This window comes from Ailuropoda melanoleuca, chromosome X (assembly GCF_002007445.2).
Source record: "Ailuropoda melanoleuca isolate Jingjing chromosome X, ASM200744v2, whole genome shotgun sequence".
Classification (NCBI taxonomy): Eukaryota; Metazoa; Chordata; class Mammalia; order Carnivora; family Ursidae; genus Ailuropoda; species Ailuropoda melanoleuca.
This window is the reverse complement of record NC_048238.1, coordinates 32,357,668-32,379,260: the sequence shown is the minus strand read 5'-3', so window position 1 is coordinate 32,379,260 and position 21,593 is coordinate 32,357,668. Positions and strand designations below refer to the sequence as shown.

The following is a 21,593-nucleotide window of genomic DNA, read 5'->3' as shown; positions in this document are numbered from 1 at the left end:
CCACATCAGGCTCCTCCGCTATGAGCCTGCTTCTTCCTTCCCACTCCCCCTGCTTGTGTTCCCTCTCTCGCTGGCTGTCTCTATCTCTGTCGAATAAATAAATAAAATCTTAAAAAAAAATCTTTCTACAAACACATTTGGCAGATGGCTTATGAGGGACGCTGTGTAGGACCTGGATTAGGGGATGTCCCCTTTGAAACTGAAGTCACACGAGTAAGGAAGAGTTGGTTGGACTTCATGGAGGAAAAACCCTGGGAGGTCTTTCTCCTGAGCAAATACACCCATGCACACACTTAGGGTTGGTACAGGCTTTGGCAGATGTAACACTGAAATAAATTCTTGTTTTGCCTTTTCTTCTTGGAGGAATTTAGCTCCCTGTGCAGGTTAGCGGTGCTGCCACCAGGGGACAGAAGGATGCCACGGTTTCTGTCCTGATTATGAACATGAAAAGTTTGTGCTCTCCCTGAGATTCAAACAATGGCTCTGCTAGCTTTGCTCTCTCACCCAAGATGTCTAGCCATAGAGCTCCAGCTTTGCCTGGAAAACGTATCCCTTCGTTAAAATGATTAAAGTCTGTCTAGTTTTAAACGCTTCACCCTGGAACTCACATTTTCCAGGCCTCCGAGTATATAAGCAGGAGAAATAGTGGCAGTCTGTTTGTAACAACTCTTCCTCAGAGAAGTCACTGGAATTCCAAATCCTGCTGTTCCATTCGAGGTTTCTCGACCGTGTCTCGTTTGTTTTCCTCAGCGGCCCTTCCAGGCCTCCTCTTGCCAGCCTCCCAACGCCTGTTCTCCTTCCCCTTCTCTTCCCCCAATGCATCACGGGGAGAGGTCAGTAAATCCTGCGGTAAGTGTTTACTTAGCGTTCCCTACGTGCCAGACACTGTTCCAGGCTCTGGGGGAAACAAACGACCACAACTCTTCCCTCGTGGAGCTGACATTCCAGGGGAGAGGCAAACAATAAACAACGGATTCGGACAGTAAAAAGTGCTACACAGAAGTCATAATAAATAAGAAGTAATGCAGGTCTTACCAGAAGACTGGTTCCACACGCAGATTCTGCGGCTCGCCGCCCGAAAGTCAACACTGGAGAGAAGAGTGATGCTCGGAAAGGAAAGGTTGCTTTACTCAGGAAGGGGGCAGCCTAGAAAGATGGCGGACTGATGCCCCGAGAGCTTGTCCGGAACAGCAGGAGGCGTTTGTTTAAAGGGGAAGGCGCGGGAAATGGGGACGGTGCTGCGCGCAGGAGAAGCTGGTGCTCAGCAGTTAATCATTTGTCTTTGCGAGGCTTCCAGATTCTTCCACTCCGCCAGTGATCGAGGCTCCCAGGTATCTCTTATTGAGGATACCATGGTCAGCGACAGCTGTTTTTGAGGGCAGTCAGGTCTTATCTTCCAGAAAGTCTGGTCCTCTATTTCTCAAGGCCAGCGGCCAGCAGGACCCCAAGGGAAGTAGGCTTGTTTTGCTACAAACTACCGGAGTTTAGGCCAGCATGCAAGGAGTGCATAAGCTTACCTCACACAGGGGAAAGGGATAGGGAGGGATTCAAGGGGGGGACGGTGGCAGGGCTGCTATTTTTGATGGGGTGGTCAGAGCAGACCTCTCTACTAGAGGGAATATTTGAGCTGAGATCTGTAGGTGAGTGGGTGAGTCATAAAGATTTGTGAGACAAGATGCATTCCAGGCAGAGGGAAACACAAGTGTAAAGATCTTGAAGTGAAACCAATCTCGGTATGTTTGCGGGACAGCAAAATGGCCAGTGTGGTTGGAGCTGAGTGAGAAAGGGAGAGAGCAATGGGAAATAAGACCAAATAGATAATAGAGGACTCGATCAAACAGGACCATTTCTGCGTGAGATGATACAGCCCTGATGTGATGTGGTCTCTGTGGCTGCTGCGCTGAGAGGACACTGTGAGTGGACAAAGACAGAACCAACGAGCCCAGTGAGGAGGCCATTGCCATAGGTCTGGTGAGAGACGGTGGCTCAGAGGAAGGTGGTAGCAGCGGAGGGGATGAGAAGTGGTCAGACTCTGGAAACGTTTTAAAGGTAGGGTTGTCAGGATTTGATAATAAATTGCCTGTGGCACTTTGAAGAAAGAGGACTAGGGGTAGGTTATGGTTTTGGACAAAGCAAAAGTTTTCCGTTTACTGCAACGGGAAAGACTATGAGATAGGCATCGAAGTAAGAAAAACACTACAAGAATGCAGGCTCCTGAAAAGTCAAGGAAACAAAGTTTTGTAAGGAGGAAAGTGTGATCAACCATGTCACACATGAATGGGGGGGTGACATTTCTTTTGCAGCTGTGGCTACAATTGTTGCCTGACTCACGGTCTCCCTGACATCAATGGACATTTCTACCGCGTCCAGTGCTTGCTGGGTTGGAAGATGGTCCTCCTTTCCTGAGAGTTGGAGACAATTCTCATACTTGACCTCAAAAGATGATGGTCCTCTGTGTTTCGTTCTCAGTTCCTAGTCTCTTGGAGCTCCACTAGAGATGGACAATGGAACTCTCATCTTGCATCAGGAGACAAAGGGACACACCATGAAGAGTTACATTCAAAAGGCTCCTCCCCAGCACACCCTGTTCAGCTCTTGGAGCAAGTCTAATAAGAAGAATCCAGCTCTCTCCATTCAGAGTGGTTTTTTCCCACCTAGAATGCTGCTTCAGCTTGACCATCTACCTCAGCTCCCCCTCCATGGCCGTGACACCCTCATGGCCAGTCTTCCTAGAGAATCTCAAGCACTCCAGGACTCACAGTGGCCCTAGTTCTGGAAACCATACTGTACTTAATTTAATGATTATGCTTTAATTTGTTGAAGTAAATGGACTTACTGAAATAGATGTACATTATTCTCAGTTATTAACTATTTAATGTCATAACCTAATTTTGACTTTATATACTGTCACTAATTAAAATTCTAGGTTTGAAAGTGGAATTCTCTTGCAAGATAATCTTTTGAGGTAAACTCCTACCTTGCATCCCAGTGAATTTCAGTATCTCTGTCCATTCACCTTGATCATCACTGTTCTATGAAGATATAGGGTCGTACTTCAGTTTTGTGGGAAACACACCATCCAGACTCAAATCCTCATTCCTTTGTTTCCTAGATGTGTAACACTGGGAAAATTGCTTATTACCTCTATGCCTCAGATCTCTCCTCTGAGAAGCAGGAATAATAACTATGAGGATTAAAGGAGATGAAGCATATAAAGTCCTCTGCACAGAGTGGAAGCAGAGAGCTGGAGCCTGCCCCAGCCTGGGTCTGTAAAGAAGGAAAATGTTGAACAGAACCTCTTCTTACACCCAACCAACGTACAATGGTCATGTAGCACAGCAAGAGGTGAACTTTTATTGCTTCAAGACACTGAGATTGGGAATTGTTACTGCAGCATAACCCAATCCTGACTGACTGACAGAAGTGAGATTGGAAGTAGGGCATACTGTACCAAAACCTAAAATTAGTGACTTTCTGCATAGTGTGGGTGGCAAAGAAAGAGATATCAAAGGTTGAAAAAGTGACGATCTCTGTTGTGCAGAGGCAAAACATGGGTTAAGAATGTTGCCTGTAGTCACTTGGGAAGAAATTCATGTATCTATGAATCCTGTCCAGGTGGGAAAGATGGAAAGCTTAACGCTAATAGTGTGGTGTTGGCTCTTAGCTGAGAATTGACTGGCTTGCAAGTAGAAATTACAGTAATTCCTGAGTTTCAGCTAACGTTCCTGGACTTTGAGCTTAATGCTGTGACAGGATGGGAGGTCTTTGGGGTTGTCAACCTTGGGCAAGGACTGAGTGTATTTCGCATACAAAAAGGATGGTGAACTAGTGCTGTTTTCTAAAACTGTCCAGTATTACTTATAGGCACATGGCAGGATGGCACTTTCTAGGACCCTTAATATTAGGTATAGGGAAGGCACAGAAGTAGACACAGTCCCTTTTAAGTCTTGTTTAAAACTTGGGGCTCTAGGGACGCCTGGGTGGCTCAGTCAGTGAAGCATCTGCCTTCAGCTCAGGTCATGATCCCAGGGTCCTGGGATTGAGCCCCGCATCAGGCTCCCCGCTCAGTGGGGAGCCTGCTTCTCCTTCTCCCTCTGCCCCTCCATCTACTTGCTCTCTCTCTCTCAAATAAATAAAATCTTTAAAAAAAATTGGGGTTCTATCCTGAAGCAGTAGGAAACTTTGAAGGGTTTTTAAAAGAGAGAAGACAGAAGATGGGCTGGCCAGAATTGCATTCCCCACCAAAATTTAGAATAGGCAACGTTTTGTCAACAATAAATATGCACAAATCTGATCATGTGAAAAAGCATTAAAATACTCAAAACCTAACACAACATAATGTAACATAATATAACATAACAAATATAACAAAACATAATATAGAGTAAAAGTGAGAATTCCCTTTCACCTAACCCCAAATCCCTCTCTTCTCCACACTATTATATCAATATTTTGGTGTGCACCTCTCCAGACCTTTGCCATGCACCTAAACACACACACACGTGCTTTTTTTTTTTTTACCTTAATGGAATCATACATATAGATCTAACTAGATGACTGTATTATAGGTATTCCAGTGTGTGGATACACTATAATTTATTATCGTTGTCCAATTATGATGTTTCCAATACTGCATAAATACCCTTCTATACATCTGGTGTAGTTGTAAAGTCTGACTCCAAACCAAAGTGTACGCCATGTATGACTCCCTTTACTTTAAAGAATGTATGACTCCCCTTAACAAAACTTAATTTCTCTTTTAAGCCCCTTCTATTATGTAGAAGTAAGATTAACCAGTCTTTTCAGGGTTATGACTTTACTGCCACCTATGGAATTTGGGTTCCAGAACCTTACACAAGCTAAGAGGCCTGCAGCATTTGGACATTTTCCCCCATCATCTGTCCATTTCTCCCATCAGATCTGGTATCTCTGAGCTATTCCTGTCCCACATCTGGGCACATGAAATACTTTCCAGGAGATTTTCCATGGGCATATCCACATATCTGGATGGCATATCCCTTTTCTCTTTCAGGTCTTGCCAATACTCCACACCTTCTGTTGTACCTGTAATTTTATATTGTCAAGGTTGACAACTTTTCTTTCCCTTTTTTAAGCACAGTTAATTCTTCTGTGCTTTGTCTATTAATTCTAAAATTTAAAAACAATTAGACAATATTTACATCATTATGACACATATTATGTAACAATAATAATATGTATATTTTTTAACTATGAGCTGAGTTGTGTGCTAGGATTATCTTTCCTTCTCTATGGATCTAAGCTCATAATTATACCACAAAAAAGGGCATATTCCTTTTTTTTAAATATTTGTCACCATACAGTACATCCCTGGTTTCTGATGTAAAGTTCCATGATTCATTAGTTGCGTATAACACCCAGTGCACCATGCAGTACGTGCCCTCCTTACTACCCATCACCAGCCTATCCCATTCCCCCACCCCCTTCCCTCTGAGGCCCTCAGTTTGTTTCTCAGAGTCCATAGTCTCTCATGCTTCATTCCCCCTTCTGATTACCCCCCTTTCTTTATCCCTTTCTTCCCCTACCGATCTTCCTAGTTCTTATGTTCCACAAATGAGTGAAACCATATGATAATTGTCTTTCTCTGCTTGACTTATGTCACTTAGCATTACCTCCTCCAGTGCCGTCCATGTTGCAAAAGGGCATATTCCTAGACTGATGTTTGAATGCATTCCTTTTTTGAAACTCCTTTCAAATGCTCTACCATCTGCTCAAGAAGCCCAACTCTCCAACCCTGCTTATTCCATCACTTTTCTTTATTTCCTGGAGATCACGTTGGAGTGTTCTTTTCTCCTGCTTCTATCTGAAATAGCTGCTCAGCCTGAAAAACTGCATAGCCGTAATCCTGAGGCATTCTTTCCCTGCTTTCCTGGGTTAGAGACATTTCGCTCTAGATCTTATTTCCTCATTTGTTTTAGATTACTTCCTCATTTTTCAAAAATACAGCCTCAAGTGACTTCTCATGAAAGAGATATGGGAGGTTAATTTTAGTAAACCTAAAAATCTGAAAACATCTGAGAGTTCCAACGGCTCCACATCCTCATCGACACCAAAACTTTTCAATTTAAGTGATATTAGTGCATATGAGGTGGTATTGCCTTGTGATCTTAATGTGCATTTTCCTGATGGCTAATGGTACTGAGAATTTTTCATGTTTATTGCTTATTTGGATATGTCTTTTTGTGAAGTGGCTGCCCAAGTGGTTTGTCCATTTTTAGTTTTTTTTTTTGTCTTTTTGTTATAGATCTGTACAAGTTCTTCATATATTCAGACTATGAATCCTTTATGGACATATTTATTATAAACATCTTCTCCCAGTCTGTGACTTGTCTTTTCATTTTCAATATTTTTTGATGAACAGTAGTTCCTAATTTTATTAAGTCTGATTTTAATTTTTTTCTTTATGGTTAGTGACCATTGTATACTGTTTATTAAATCTTTGCCTATCCCCAAGATCATAAATGTAGTCTCCTCTGATCTATTCTAGAAGTTTTGTTTGTTACCTTTTCAATTTAGGTCACTTAGGTCTATTACTTCTCTAATTTTGGGGTGTGGTATGAAATAGAGATCAAGGTCTATATTATTCTATATGGATATGTAATTGCTCCAGGACCATTTATAAAAAAAGACCATCCTTTCCCTTGACTTACTTGTAATGGCACATTAATATATGCTTATAATATATTAACTTGAATATATGTAAATTTAGATATATATATATCTATATATATATCTATATATAGATATATATATATTTGCCGACTTTTCTATTTTTGCCCCAATACCACACTATCTTAATTGCTATACCTTCATAGTGCTAGCAGGAATATAAATTGGGACAACCACTTTGGAAAAGTCTGGCAGTGTCTAGTAAAGCTAAATATACACTTACCCTATCTATGATCTAGGAATTTGACTCCTACATATTTGCCCAAGAGAAACAAATGCATATGTTTACCAAAAGACATAGAAGAATGTTTGTACAGCTTTATTCATGATTGCCAAAAATTGAGAATAAACCAAATGTTATTAATGGAGAACGGATAAATAAATTTTAGTGGAGTCATACAATTGAAGATTATGCCACAATAAAAAAGAATAAATTCCTGCTTCCCATGACATGGATGAATCTCGGGAATCTTTTTGGGCAAAAGACACAAAACTGCATATCCTACAAGATTCTATTTCTATGAAATTCAAGAGTTTGCAAAACCAAACATATGATATTAGAAGGCAAGAACAGTGGTTACCTCTAGGGGGCAGGGTATTGACTGTCAAGGGGCATGATGAAAATTGGGTTCCAGAAATGCTCTATATATTGATCTGGGTGGTGTTACACAGGTACCTATGTATGCACAAATTTCTTGAGTTATACATTTAAGATCAGTGTTCATTATACACTTCACTTTACATAATGTCATATCTCAATAAATTTAAAAAAGGAAATGGAAGTCTGAAAATATTTTCGTTCTGCCTCATAGTTGAGTGTTTAGCTGGGTTAAAGGACACAAACTGTGCTTCCTCTCCGGTTCCCTCAAATGCCTCCTTAATGGCCCTCTTGGGCAGAGCCCCATCTGTATGGGATCGCTCCTTTTCTTTCAGACCTCAATGAAATGTCCCAACACAGCACAGGAGGTCTAGTTTCCGACCTGCCACTGAGGCTGGATGAGACAACCCAAAAGTGTGTGTGTGTGTGTGTGTGTGTGTGTGTGTGTGTTGGTGGGGGGAGTGATGAAAAGGAAGAACTGTTTTTCCTCTCAGCACTGCTTCACTTCTGGTCACCAAATGTGTAGACATTTTCCCATACTGACCAAATTTCCAACATCAGCTGGGTGTCCTACAATTCACTTCAGTTCCGACACCATCTACCCGGAGTTAACTCAGATCTCACAAGTTCAGAGCTCAGTCCCACAACACTGCTCCGGTTGTCATCTGTACTTCGGACTGATCGGTTGTGAGTCAGAGTTCCCATGACCCCCTCTTCAGGTTTGGTCATTTGTTAGAGGGGCTCACAGAACTCAGGAAAACCATTTACCTATCAGATCCCCAGCTCACTACAAAAGAATACAAGGCAGGAACAGCCAGGTGGAAGAAGCACAGAAGGCCAGGCATGTGGGAGGGGCTGAGTTTTTCTGCCCTCTGGGGCTGTGTCACCCTCTGAGCACCTTGATGAGTCCAACAACCTGGAAGCTCTCCAAACTCTGTAGCTCAGAGATTTTTATAGAGGCTTCATCACATACCCTGGATCAATTATTAACTTAGTCTCCAGCCCCTCTCCCCTCCCTGGAGAATGGGGAGTAGGACTGAAAGTTCCAAGTTTCTAATCATGGCATGGTCTTTCAGGTGACCAGCCTTCATCCTGAAGCCACCCAGGAGCCCATCAAGAGTCGTGTCATTAGAACCAACCATGTTCTTATCACTCAGGAAATTCCAAAAGATTTGGGAGTTCTCTGTCAGGAATTGGGTCAAAGACCAATGTTAGAACCAAAGATGCTTCTAGCACCTTCATTGCTTAGGAAATTACAAAGGTTTTAAGAGCTCTGGCCAGAAGCCTGGAACAAAAACCAAAGTATGTATATTTCTTATTATATCCCAATATCACAAAGGGTTATATTCCCTTGAAGTGAACTTGACCAATGGAAAACAGACAGGAATACAATGGGAAGATTAAAAAAAAGGGAATCTATTTAAATATCACTCTAGGAATATTCCCTTTTCAGAGTTATAGTCATGACATTAGATCCATAAAGAAGGAAAAATAATCCTAGCACACAACTCAGCCCCCAAATTAAAAATAGTAACATATTATTAATATATATATGTACATATATGTCATGTCTACTAGTTACTCAATGGACCCTATCAACATGATGATGTGTGTTATTTAGCTCAGATAAATTATCTTTTATTTTCTTTGTTACTTTTCTTGCACCTGCTATCTCTGTACTGTCTTTCTGGAACTTCTGTTGGTTGATTAACGAACTCCACTCTTTTCAGTTCCATGTCACTCTTCTCCTCCTTTATATCTGGCATTCCCATGTCCCTAAACTCCCTGGCATTCTTCAGGATAAGTAGGGCATCTTTCTAAGTTTTGGCCTCCTCTTCAGATACTTCTGGGTTTGGTTTCCTTCCTCCTAATTCATGAATTATCATTTCTCTACCAATTATTCAGCTTCTAGGAATATGTTGAAACCTTTTAACCCTTGAGGTCCTCACCTAGTCTCTTGCATGGGTAGTTATACTATTATCTCTTTTTAAAATGCACTTTAAGAACCTTGGGGGAGATAGAAGGAAAATTGCTTAGGGTCAGTTCGCCACCTTGAACTGGAAGCCTCTAAATGTTTATTACGTAGTTGAATCTGTGTTTGCCATGTGACTTGTGTGTTTCATGACTGCTTAACAGGACTATCTTTTTCTAAATGTTAAGCATGTTTTTGATTCATTTGGCCAGTGTAAACTTCTAGAGTCAAGTTAATAGTTATCTGCCATCTCAAAGCAGTCAGCACCACCTGCAGCCAAACTTTATCCAGCAGGTCAATACATCTCCATTTATGAAAATAACTAATTGTGTTTTTAAAATACCATAAAGAAAAGGGCAAGTGAAAAAGTTGTTAATATATTCTGTATTTTTCACTTCCAGCAGATTTAAGGACTTACTTTTAGAAAAATAAAACTCTGGGGCGCCTGGGTGGCACAGCGGTTAAGCGTCTGCCTTCGGCTCAGGGCGTGATCCCGGCGTTATGGGATCGAGCCCCACATCAGGCTCCTCTGCTATGAGCCTGCTTCTTCCTCTCCCACTCCCCCTGCTTGTGTTCCCTCTCTCGCTGGCTGTCTCTATCTCTGTTGAATAAATAAATAAAATCTTTAAAAAAAAAAAAAAGAAGAAAAATAGAGTTTTATTTTTCTTTTTTTTTTTAATTTTTTTTTTAAATTTCTTTATTCAACAGAGATAGAGACAGCCAGCGAGAGAGGGAACACAAGCAGGGGGAGTGGCAGAGGAAGAAGCAGGCTCATAGCGGAGGAGCCTAATGTGGGGCTTGATCCCACAACGCCGGGATCACTCCCTGAGCCGAAGGCAGACGCTTAACCGCTGTGCCACCCAGGCGCCCCTATTTTTCTTCTTTTAATGCCTTAAACATCACATAATTTTTATTTTCCCTCCCTGATTTTAAAGCAACCTAGTTCTTTATTTTTACCTTTAATTTATAAACAAATGTTACTTATTTTTTAAAAAGATTTTCTGTATTTATTCATGAGAGACAGATAGAGAGAGGGAGGCAGAGGCAGAGGGAGAAGCAGGCTCCCTGCTGAGCAGAGACCCCAATGTGCGGCTGGATCCCAGAACCCTGGGATCATGACCTGAGCCGAAGGCAGACGCTTAAGCCACTGGGCCACCCAGGCACCCAACAAATTTTACTTATTTAGGCAGAATCTACACAAGTTCTCTTTTCCTCTTCCCCACATTACTGTACTGGAAATGAACATACTAATGATACAAAACTTAAGCCATCTGGGAACACCTGACACAAGTCATTCTCAATGTGTGCACTTTCCGGATGACTAAAGATTTACCTTTTAAACATGGGCATGGGCAAAAATCTTAACCATTATGTATGAATATTTTTTTTAAGATTTTATTTATTTATTCGACAGAGATAGAGACAGACATCGAGAGAGGGAACACAAGCAGGGGGAGTGGGAGAGGAAGAAGCAGGCTCATAGCAGAGGAGCCTGATGTGGGGCTCGATCCCATAACGCTGGGATCACGCCCTGAGCTGAAGGCAGACGCTTAACCGCTGTGCCACCCAGGCGCCCCTATGTATGAATATTTTAACTGATTTACCATGCTTTGTCAGTGGACTGTTCAAAACATGATTGCCATTACACGTATTCTTGTACCAAATTGTAAGTTCTAATTAATATTCTCAGTCCTTTAGGTCCTGGACAGTACACTGACCAGAGAAAAACCTCAGTATACATAGCATTTGTTGAATAAATGTATGAATAAATGTATGAATGAATGAATGAGTGAAGAAAGAAAGAAATGCAGTGTGATGATGCTCTTCGGTTCTGTTGAGGTAGGAGACTCTTTCCCGTTATAATGACCCCAGACTGCTGTGCTTCTGAGTTTTTGAGTCTGCTTGTAGTGTTCCTTCTTTGCCCTTCCTTTAGGTTCTCTTGTCTCTGTGTCTCTTGTTATCATTGCGTGTATACCTTCCTCTAAAACCCCTTCTCTCTTCTTTTAACTCACCACTTCTCATTAAGCACGGATTTGGGACCAAGATCACTAAGCTCGTTATGGCAAGTTGAAAAAGCTCTGAGTGAGCTTCTGACTGGTTTTGCCAGAGTTTAAGGTACTGTTTGTGGATTTTAGTTCCATTTTGGTTGCCCAGACACTTCCTCCTGTCCTCATCCCCAGTTTTTACTTCTATTTCAGATAGTAAGATTGCCAGCTAGGTTATTTCTACATGGATGAAACAATGTGCTAATTATGGGGATAGAATTGTCCAGTAAAAATTACCTCTATTTTTAGATGGCAAAGCCCTTAGGCTCTATGAGCACTGGGATTTTCAAAGCAAGCATAACTCCATGTAAGTCATGACAATTTAGAGGATATAGTGTTTTTCTCAAAATAAAGTCAATATGTTGCTTACAGTAATCCCCAGAGAAGTGTGCCGCGCAATGTAAGCATGGATATAATCACCTAAAACTCTCATACTGGACCTGTCGATCTCTTTCATCAATTATTGATGCCATTTATATCAGTAGCTTTGTTGCATGACAAATTACCCTAAAGTTAGAGGTTTTAAACAACACTTATTTACATTTTCTATGCGTCTGCAGGTCATCTGGGTGGTTCTGGTGATGTGAGCTGGGCTTACTTATGCATCTGCAGTCAGCTGTAGGTTGCCTAGAAAATTCTCTTAATCTTGGGCTCTCTCTCAGATGTCTGGTGTCTTGGTGGGCGCTACTAGGCTGAAAATGCTCTGCCCTACACATTTCACCCCCAAGCAAGCTAGCTCAGACACACTATCATGGAAAAGGTAAAAGAGCAAAAGATAGAGCAGAAGCATGCCAGGTTTCTTGAGGCCTAGCCTCTGGAACTCACATATCAATTCTGCTGCATCCCACTGGTCAGTGCGAGTCACAAGAATAGGCCAGCTTCAAGGGGTGAGCAAACAGTCTGCTCCTCCTGATGGAAGGAACTGCAAAGTCACATTACAGAGGACATGGATACAGACGGAAGTAGAAAACTGGGGCCAAACTGAAATCAGTTTAAGCATTATTTACTTTTTTAAAAGCAAGGAAAAATAACCGCTCCATTTTATTTTAATATTCCCTACTTTGTGTCACTCCCTGTAGTTAATGCTGATACCATACTTATGTTTGATTTTTTTCCCTGTTCCCATCTCCATACCTTCTGGTATGTAATACCTTAAAGAAGATGTCTCAAAATGCATTTTTATATGCACCAAATGGAAAGTAAAGTCTGCTGAACATTCGCTACAAAAGAGAAAAGTGCAAAAACTCCTATTCTTAAAGGGTGTTGTACAGCCCACATCCACTGTGCGTTGGACGTAGCCAAACTTGCTGTTGCCTTTGATCTCAGTAAAGGCCCAGGCACCTCTGCCCTAGCAGAATAAAACACCAGGTGATAGAGGCAGCGCGAAGTTGACAACACGGATATCTGAGTCTAATGTTTTAGTTGTGGGCGATGCACCTCCAGTTGGGAAATAGGATACGGTCAGAGGGCTCTGCGGACCTTCAGTAGCTGGATCTGGAACAGCCACCATGTGAATGGTGCGCCCTGCATGCCAGGTGCAGTAATTAACCTCGGGAGCTGTTTAGATAGCATGGTGGGGTTTTTTCTTATCAACCAAGGCAAGGAGCTCTGAAATTTGCTCTAAAATCCCTCAGGAAGGACAAAGGTGACTCATTTCTTATGCCCAGATTTTTCCCCCATTTGACCCGAAAGAGTGATGTTTAGCTGTTTCCATGTGAGTGGGAGCTTAGAGAATTTATTGTTACTTAATTGGGAAATGCATGACTGAAAAGAGGAAGCAATGTTTAGCAATCGAGTGATCTAACATAATGGTAAACAGTGATTACTTAATCTGTTAATACAATTCTAAAATTTATGAAGAACTTTCGAGCCCGATTTTTTAAAATATAAATCAGGTTTACTGTATTTGCAGTAGTCTTCTCTGAAGGATACATTTCAGGATAGAATCCTTTGGGCTGCTTGCAAAAGTCAGAGAGGCACAGTCTCCGGGATCATTTAGTTCTCAGAGTAAGATGTGAAAATAAACTCACAGTGACTGCTTTTCCTGTCCAGTCTTTCTTAGTACTTCCTTTTACCACAACGCAGTATACATCAAAATTTAGTTTCTTCTTAAACTATGGTATCCCAATTTCTTGAAAACTGATACTCTGTTAGCAAGAATTAGGATTAACTGCAATATCCAATTGCTGACACCACCTCATTCCTCATCATGATGATAAAGACGACAGTTTTAAGAGAATCTCAGGCCAGCTGGTTGCTCTTTCGTCGAATTTTTAGAAATCTCTAGGGGCCCGACATCCTAGCCTTCATCAGCAATTTGTTTTTTACCCAACAACACACACAGCTGTGAAATTCTGTCCTTTTATAACTTAGCCTCTTCCTCATGCAATTTTATTTCATAATACCCGCACGCACACGCCACATGATACGGACAATAACTGGCCATTCTCTGCCAGATAGAAATACATGATAAAATACATATCAAAAAGTAAATTTCATAAATGTTATTGAAACTTCTTTTCTCCAAGCAAAATAATTTCATTGCTTGATAGGTGCGATCTTAATTTAAAGTAAAAATTAGGTTACATGGAACAAACGGTGACCTAGGAGAACCCAGCTGCCCAGTCTCCCTCCCCACAAAGATTGATAATTAGACACATGGATACCTGAACCAAAACAGCTCTGGGAGGGCTCGAGAGTCCATGCGGGACAATTTAGAAACACAGTGGAACAAACACTGAGAGTAGTCACACAAAAAGAGAAGGAAAACAGATTCTTTTTGCCTACATCATCCCATTTCCCCGGCCAGCGTTGTTTAACACCAAGAGGGAACTTCCCAGCTAGAAAGAGTTCCTCTCACCCGAAAAGAGCGGGCTGACTGACCAGTTTCCCCAGCCTCTTGGGACACTGCACGAAGGTTCCGCTTCAGTTTCACCCCACCCAGACCTGCAAAGGGCAGATGTGTTGAGCCAGCTAAGAATAAGGAAGAAAAGCAGAGGCTGTTATTAGCAAACATGTAGCAGCAGCAATCAGTGTTCATAGAGACCTGCTGTGCAGAAAAACTCAGCAGATTTTGCCACTGATGAAGCCGAGGGTCAGCACAGCTGCCACGGACCCCCTGCACGTCTCCGCAGCTTCTACCCCACGGGTATTCACTTGCTGATGCCAGCTGCTTGAGTCTCTCCTGCCCCTCGCCTCCCCACGGGGGCCCGGGACCAGCACCCGCAGCCATTGAAGTCTCTGTGGCTGGGCAACTGTAAGACACCACCCATTAGAGTCCCTGCCCACCCCCGCCAGAGCCCAGGAGCCATGCTCACAGCCAGCTCTAGCTTCTGCAGCTGCACAAATGCAACACATCAGTCTAGGTCCCCCTAGCTGACCTCCCTACCATGCCTGCTCTGAGGGCTAGCCCCTTCAGCTGTGTACCTGCCCACCACTGGCCTGACGCCAGTCATCGGCCTCTACTGTAGAGCACAGGGGGGAGTGTATCCAGCCATGGGTGAGTGCACCAACAACTGGGGACTTTGCAGCTGCTTACGGGCCCAGATCAAGCCCTGTATCCCATCACTGGCCGGCACTCCCATGCCTACCTACAGCTAGCCCCACCAGCTTTGTAGACGTACACCCCAGCCTGAACCTGTCACCAGCGTGCACTCCTGCGGGGAGAGCATGCAGCCACAGGACAGCACGGCGACAGTCAGGTCCTCTGCAGCTGCTAGTGAGCCCATAGTTAGCCCCAGCCCTTGCTACTTGCCCCGGTGCCCATCACTACGAGTGTGTCTGCCACTGGCCCCAACCATGGCAAAGCATCTGCAGCTGGCACCCATAGTTCAGTGGGTGTATGCCACCAGCTCTGTACCACCACTGCCTGCCCTGATCCATAACTACTAGAACTGGAGGTGCCATTTAAGACCCCAACAGCACTTGCAGCCACTGCAGGCTCATAGTGCCCACAAAGACCACATAGTTATTGATACTGTGGGTCCCCGTGGCCTGAGCCAAAGAGACAGCACACTTCCTCAGACCTGGTGCTGCCACACACCCCCACACTTGGCACCTTGCCCCACCAGACCTAGTGGATTACATGATCCAATGTGCCCCCTCCCACAGGCAAAAGGTTTCCTTTACTGAACTCAGTCCATAAAGTCTAAGAGAGGTGACTGCTTCTTCAAATGTGCAGACACCAATGCAAAGCTACAGGGATCACAAAGAATCAGGGCAACATGATACCACAAAGGAATACAGTAAAACCCCAGCAGCTGGCCCCAAAGATATGGAGATCCAGGAATTGCCTGACAAACTATTCTGCAGATGCTCAGATCACTACAAGAGAACTCGGATAAACAATTTAATATCAGGAAAACAATACAAGAACAAAATGAAGAGTGCTACAAAGAGATTAAAAAAATTAAAAAGAACCAAACAAATTCTGGAGCTAAAGAATACAATGACTGAATCAAAGAATCCAATTGAGAGCTTCAACAGCAGACTTGAGCAAGCAGAAGCATCAGTAAGCTAGAAGAAAAACCAATGGAAATTCTCTAGTCAAGGAGCAAAAAAGGAAAAAAAAAGTGAAAACGAATGAAGAAAACCTAGGTAAGTTATAGGACACCATAAAAAGAAATAATGTATATGTCATTGGAGGCTCAGAAGGGGAAGAGATGGGGAAAGGGGTAGAAAGCTTATTTAAAGAAATAAGGGCTGAGAACTTCTCAACTCTGGGAAGAGATTTGAACATCCAAGTTCATAAAGCTAATAGGTCACCTAAAAATTTTAATCCAAAACAACTTTCTTCAAGACACATAATAACAAAACTGTCTAAAAAAACCAAACAAACAATAAGACGATTTTAAAAGCAGCAAGAGAAGGAAAACTATCTCATACTAGGAAACCCACATAAGGCTATTAACTGATTTCTCAGCAGAGAACTTACAGGCCAGCAGAGAACGGAATGATATATTCAAAGTGCTGAAAGAAAGTGTAAACCAAGAATACTCCACCCAGCAACACTCCTTTTTAGAGCTGAAGGCAAAATAAGGACTTTCCCTAATAAACAAAGCCAAAGGAATTCATCACCAATAAATCTACCCTACAAGAAATGCTGAAAAGAATTCTTCAAGCTGAAACAAAAGGATGCTGATTAACAACATGAAAACATGTGAAGATATACAACACACAAGGTAAGCACAGAGTCACATATAGAATCTTCTAATACTGTGGTATAGTGATATGTTAACTACTTAACGCTAGAGTAAAGGTTAAAGAAAAAAGTATTAAAAAAAGCTATAGCTTCAACAATTTATTAATGACTACACAATATAAAAAGATGTAAATGATGACATCGAAAACAAAAGGAGTAAAAGCATATAGTTTTTGTATGTGATCAAAATTAAATTCTTATCAGTATAAAATAGACTGATATGTATGTATATATATCACGTTTATGTAAACCTCATGGGATTCACAAAGCAAAAATTTATAATACATTCACAAAAGATAAAGAGAAGGGAATCAAAGCATAGCACTATGGAAAATCATTAATTTACAAAGGAAGGCAGTAAGAAAGGAGGCAAAGAAAAATGGAACTACAAAATGTCTGGAAAACAATTTCAGAGGTGGCATTAGTACATCCTTGACTATCGATAATTATGCTAAATGTTAGAGGACTGAATTCTCCAATCAAAAGGCAGAGTGGCTGGATAGATAAAAAATAAGATCCAACTGTATGCTGCCTACAAGCGACTCTTCAGGTTTAAGAACACACATGGGCTGAAAGAGATGGCAAAATATATTCCACACAAGTGGAAACCAAAAGAAAACAGGTAACTATAGTTACATCAGAAGAAAGACTTAAAGCCAAAAATGGTAATAAGAGACAAAGATGGTCATATAACAATAAAGGGATCAATTAGTCAAGAAGATATAATAATCATAAATATATATGCATACAACATTAGAGTCTCTAAATTTATTAAGCAAACGCTAACAGATCTGAAAGGAGAAATAGAAAATACAATAATAGTAGGGGACTTCAATACCCCACTCTCAACAATGGATAGACCATCTAGAAAGAAAATCAAGGAAACGTTGGATTTGAACCATACTTTAGACCAAATGGAAATAACAGACACATACAGAACACTCCATCCAAAAGCAGCAGAATAAATATTCTTCTCAAATGCACACAAAACATTCTCCAGGATAGATCAAATGGTAGGTCATAAAACAAGTAGGTCATAAAACAAGTCTTAGCAAATTTAAGAAGATTGAAATCCTAAGTGTCTTTTCTGACCGTAATGGTACAAAACTGGAAATCAATAACATGAGGAAACTGGGAAATTTACAAATATGTGGACATTAAGCAAATATTCCTAAGTAATCAATGGGTCAAAGAAGAAATCAAAGGTAATCTAGGAAATATCACTAAAAAGACAAAAATGGAAGCCCAACATGTTAAAATCTATGGGATGCTGCAAAATCAGTTCTAAGAGGGAGGTTTACAGCAGTAAATGCCTACAGAAACAACTCAAATAAACAACCTCACTTTAATTCTCAAGGAACTAGAAATAGAAAAAACTAGACCCAAAGTTAGCGGAAGGAAGGAAATGAAGACCAGAGCAAAAATAAATAAAACAAATACCAGAGAAATAACAAAAGATCAATGAAACTAAGAGCTGGTGTTTTTGTAAAGATAAACAAAATTGACAAAAGTTTAGCTAGACTAACTCAGAATAAAAGAGATAGGACTCAAATAAATGAAATCATAAATGAAACAGACATTACAACTGATACCACAGAAATACAAAGGATCATGAGAGAACACCATGAATAATTATACACCAACAAACGGGACAACCTAGAAGAAATGGACACATTCCTAGAAATACACAATCTACCAAGAGTGAATTATGAAGAAATACAAATCTGAAGAAACCAATAAAGAGTAAGGAGATTGAATCAGTAATCAAAGACCTCCTAACACAGAAAACTCTAGGACCAAACTGAGGGCTTCAGAGGGGAGGGGGGTGGGGGAATGGGATAGACTGGTGATGGGTAGTAAGGAAGGCACGTATTGCATGATGCACTGGGTGTTATACGCAACTAATGAATCATTGAACTTTACATCAGAAACCAGGGATGTACTGTACAGTGACTAACATAATATAATAAAAAAACATTAAAATAAAAAAATTTAAAAAAAAAGAAAACTCTAGGACCAAACATTTAAAGAAGAATTAACCCTGGGGTGCCTGAGTGGCTCGTCTGTTGAGAGTCTGACTCTTGGTTTCGGCTCAGATCATGATATGAGGGTCTTGAGATCAAGCCCTGTGTTGGGCTCCTGGCTCAGCGGGGAGCCTGCTTAATGATTCTCTTCCTCTGCCCCTCCCTCCACTCGTGCATGCACGCTCTCCCTCTCTAATAAATAAATAAATCTTAAAAAAAAAAAGAAGAATAATTAACCTCAATCCTTCCCAAATTCTTCCAAAAAAGTGGGAAGGAGGGAATACTCCCAAAGTCATTTTACAAAGCCAGCATTACCCTGATACCAAGGCCAGATAAGGACATCACAAGAAAAATAAAATTATAGGCTAATAACCCTAAAGAACACAGATGCAAAAATTCTCAACAAAATATTAACAGACCAAATTTGACAGCACATTAAAAGGATCATACACCCTGATCAAGTGGGATTTGTCCCTGAGATTCAAAGATTATTCAACATACACAAATCAATAAATGTAATATACCACATTAATAGAAAAATAAAAATCATATGACCATCTCAACAGATGTAGAAAAAGCATTTGACAAAATACACAATCCTTTCATGATAGAAATTCTCACAAATTGGCTATAGAATGAAGATACCTCAACACAGTAAGGACATACATGACAAGCCCACAGCTAACATCATACTCAATGGTGAAAGGTTGAAAGCTTTTTCTCTAACATTAGGAACAGGACAAGGGTGCCTACTCTCTTCACTTCTATTCAACAAAGTACTGGAAGTCCTGGCCAGAGCAATCAGGCAAGAAAAGTAAATAAAAGACATCCAAATAGTAAAAGGAAAAGTAAAGTTGTCTTTGTTCGTAGATGATATGATCTTGCATAGAAAGAATTGTCAAGACTCCACCAAACTACTGCCAGAACTAATCAATGAATTCAGTAAAGTTGCAGGATACAAAAATCAACCTCCAGGAAGCAGTGGTGTTTCTATACACTAACAACAAAACATCTAAAAAAGAGCCCGGTGTGCTGCAGAGGAACAGCTGTTGCTCTGCAGTGGGTTCAGGCCCCCGGCTCGTTGGTGGCTCCTGCGCTCCTCTTCTCCCCACTGAGCTGCTGCCTGGTGAAGAGGAAGCCATGGTGCTCAGGTCACCAGGAACACGAAAGTTAATGTTGAAAATAAGGTGAAGATCGGTATGGCAGGAGCAAAGCATGTGCCACAGTAGTGGCCTCCAAGTCCAGGCTGAGGCCTAGAACAGCTCTCGGAGACATGGGTAACAAAGTCAGTGAACAACCACAGGCCAAACTGCCTCTGAAAAAGGAAGCAAAAACTTTGGTTCCTGGAAAATTTATTGCTTAGAAAAAATCCCTAAACCTCTGGAAAAGGCCCCCGAGCCTGTGCTAGAACCAGAGCCAGAAGCAAACCTTTTGCCTGAGCCGATTTTGGTTGATACTCCCTCTCCAAGCCCAGTGGAAACATCTGGATGTGCCCCTGCGGAAGAATATCTGTCAGGCATTCTCTGATGTGTTCTTGCAGTGAATGATGTGGATGCAGAAGATGGAGCTGATCCAAACCTTTGTAGTGAATATGTGAAAGATATTTATGCTGATCTGAGACAACTTGAGGAAGAGCAAGCAGTCAGACCAAAATACCTACTGGGTCGTGAAGTCACTGGACACATGAGAGTCATCCTTATTGACTGGCTAGAACAGGTTCAAATGAAATTCAGGTTGCTGCAGGAGACCGTGTACATGACTGTTTCCGTTATTGATCGGTTCATGCAGAATAATTGTGTGCCCAAGAAGATGCCGCAGCTGGTTGGTGTCACTGCCATGTTTATTGCAAGCCAATATGAAGAAATGTACCCTCCAGAAATTGGTGACTTTGCCTTTGTGACTGACAACACTTACGCTAAACACCAAATCAGACAGATGGAAATGAAGATTCTAAGATCTTTAAATGTTGGTCTGTACAGGCTGGCCCTGTACCCCTGCATTTCCTTCAGAGAGCATCTAAGATTGGAGAAGGTTGATGATGAGAAACATACTTTGGCCAAATACCTGATGGAACTAACTATATTGGACTACGATATGGTGCACTTTCCTCCTTCTCAGATTGCAGCAGGAGTTTTGTGCCTAGCATTGAAAATTCTCGATAATGGTGAATGGACACCAACTCGACAGCATTATCTGTCATACACTGAAGAATCCCTCCTAAATGTTATGCAACACCTGGCTAAGAATATAGTCATGGTGAATTGCGGGCTTACGAAGCCCATGACTATAAGAACAAGTATGTCACATCTACGCATGCTAAGATCAGCACTCCAGCACAGCTAAATTCTGCACTAGTTGAAGATTAAGCCAAGGCCGTGGCAAAGGCACAACTTGTAAACATGAGTTGGAGTATTATAGTAACTGCAAATAAAATTGGCACCATGTGCCATCTGTACATATTATATGTTACCTTTACTTACTTTTAGTAAAGTTTGTGGTCCTTTTTACTTCTTATACCTTAAAAAAAACATCTAAAAAAGAAATAAAACAATCCCATTCACGATAGCATCAAAAATAATAAAATACTTAGGAATAAATTTAACCAAGGTAGTGAAATATCTGTACACTGACAACTACAAGAATTGGATGAAAGAAGTTGAAAAAGATAAAAACAAATGGAAAGATATCTCATGTTATGCATCAAGAGAATTAATATTGTTAAAATGTCCATATTACCCAAAGCCATCTATATGTCCAATGCAATCCCTATCAAAATGCAGATGACAGTTCTCATAGAAATAGAATAAACAATTCTAAAATTTGTATGGAGGCACAAAAGACCCCGAATAGCCAAAGCGATCCTAAGAAAGAACAAAGCCAGAGGCAAACTATACTACCAAGTTATAGTAGTCAAAACAGTATGGTGCTGGCATAAAAACGGACACGTGGACCAATGGAACAGAATTGAGAGCCCAGAGAAAAATCCCCACATATGTGGTCAACTAATATTTGACAAGGGAGCCGAGAATACTCAATGGGGGGAAAG

The 21,593-nt window shown here is 41.3% G+C and overlaps 1 protein-coding gene and 1 pseudogene across 1 annotated transcript in view; one reads left to right on the top strand and one right to left on the bottom strand.

The window, feature by feature from the left end:
* SYTL5 (synaptotagmin like 5) overlaps positions 1–14,656 on the bottom strand; it is a 305,352-nt gene extending 290,696 nt beyond the window's left edge. Inside the window, exons 1-2 of the mRNA XM_034649230.1 lie at positions 12,149–14,656; positions 1,036–3,267 (exon numbers count right to left, since the gene is read on the bottom strand). The gene's annotated coding sequence lies outside the window, so the exon portion shown is untranslated. The remainder of the gene's footprint in view (positions 1–1,035; positions 3,268–12,148) is intronic.
* Positions 14,657–16,471: 1,815 nt separating this feature from the next.
* Positions 16,472–21,033, top strand: LOC100472484 (annotated as a pseudogene).
* The last annotated feature ends 560 nt before the right edge of the window (positions 21,034–21,593 follow it).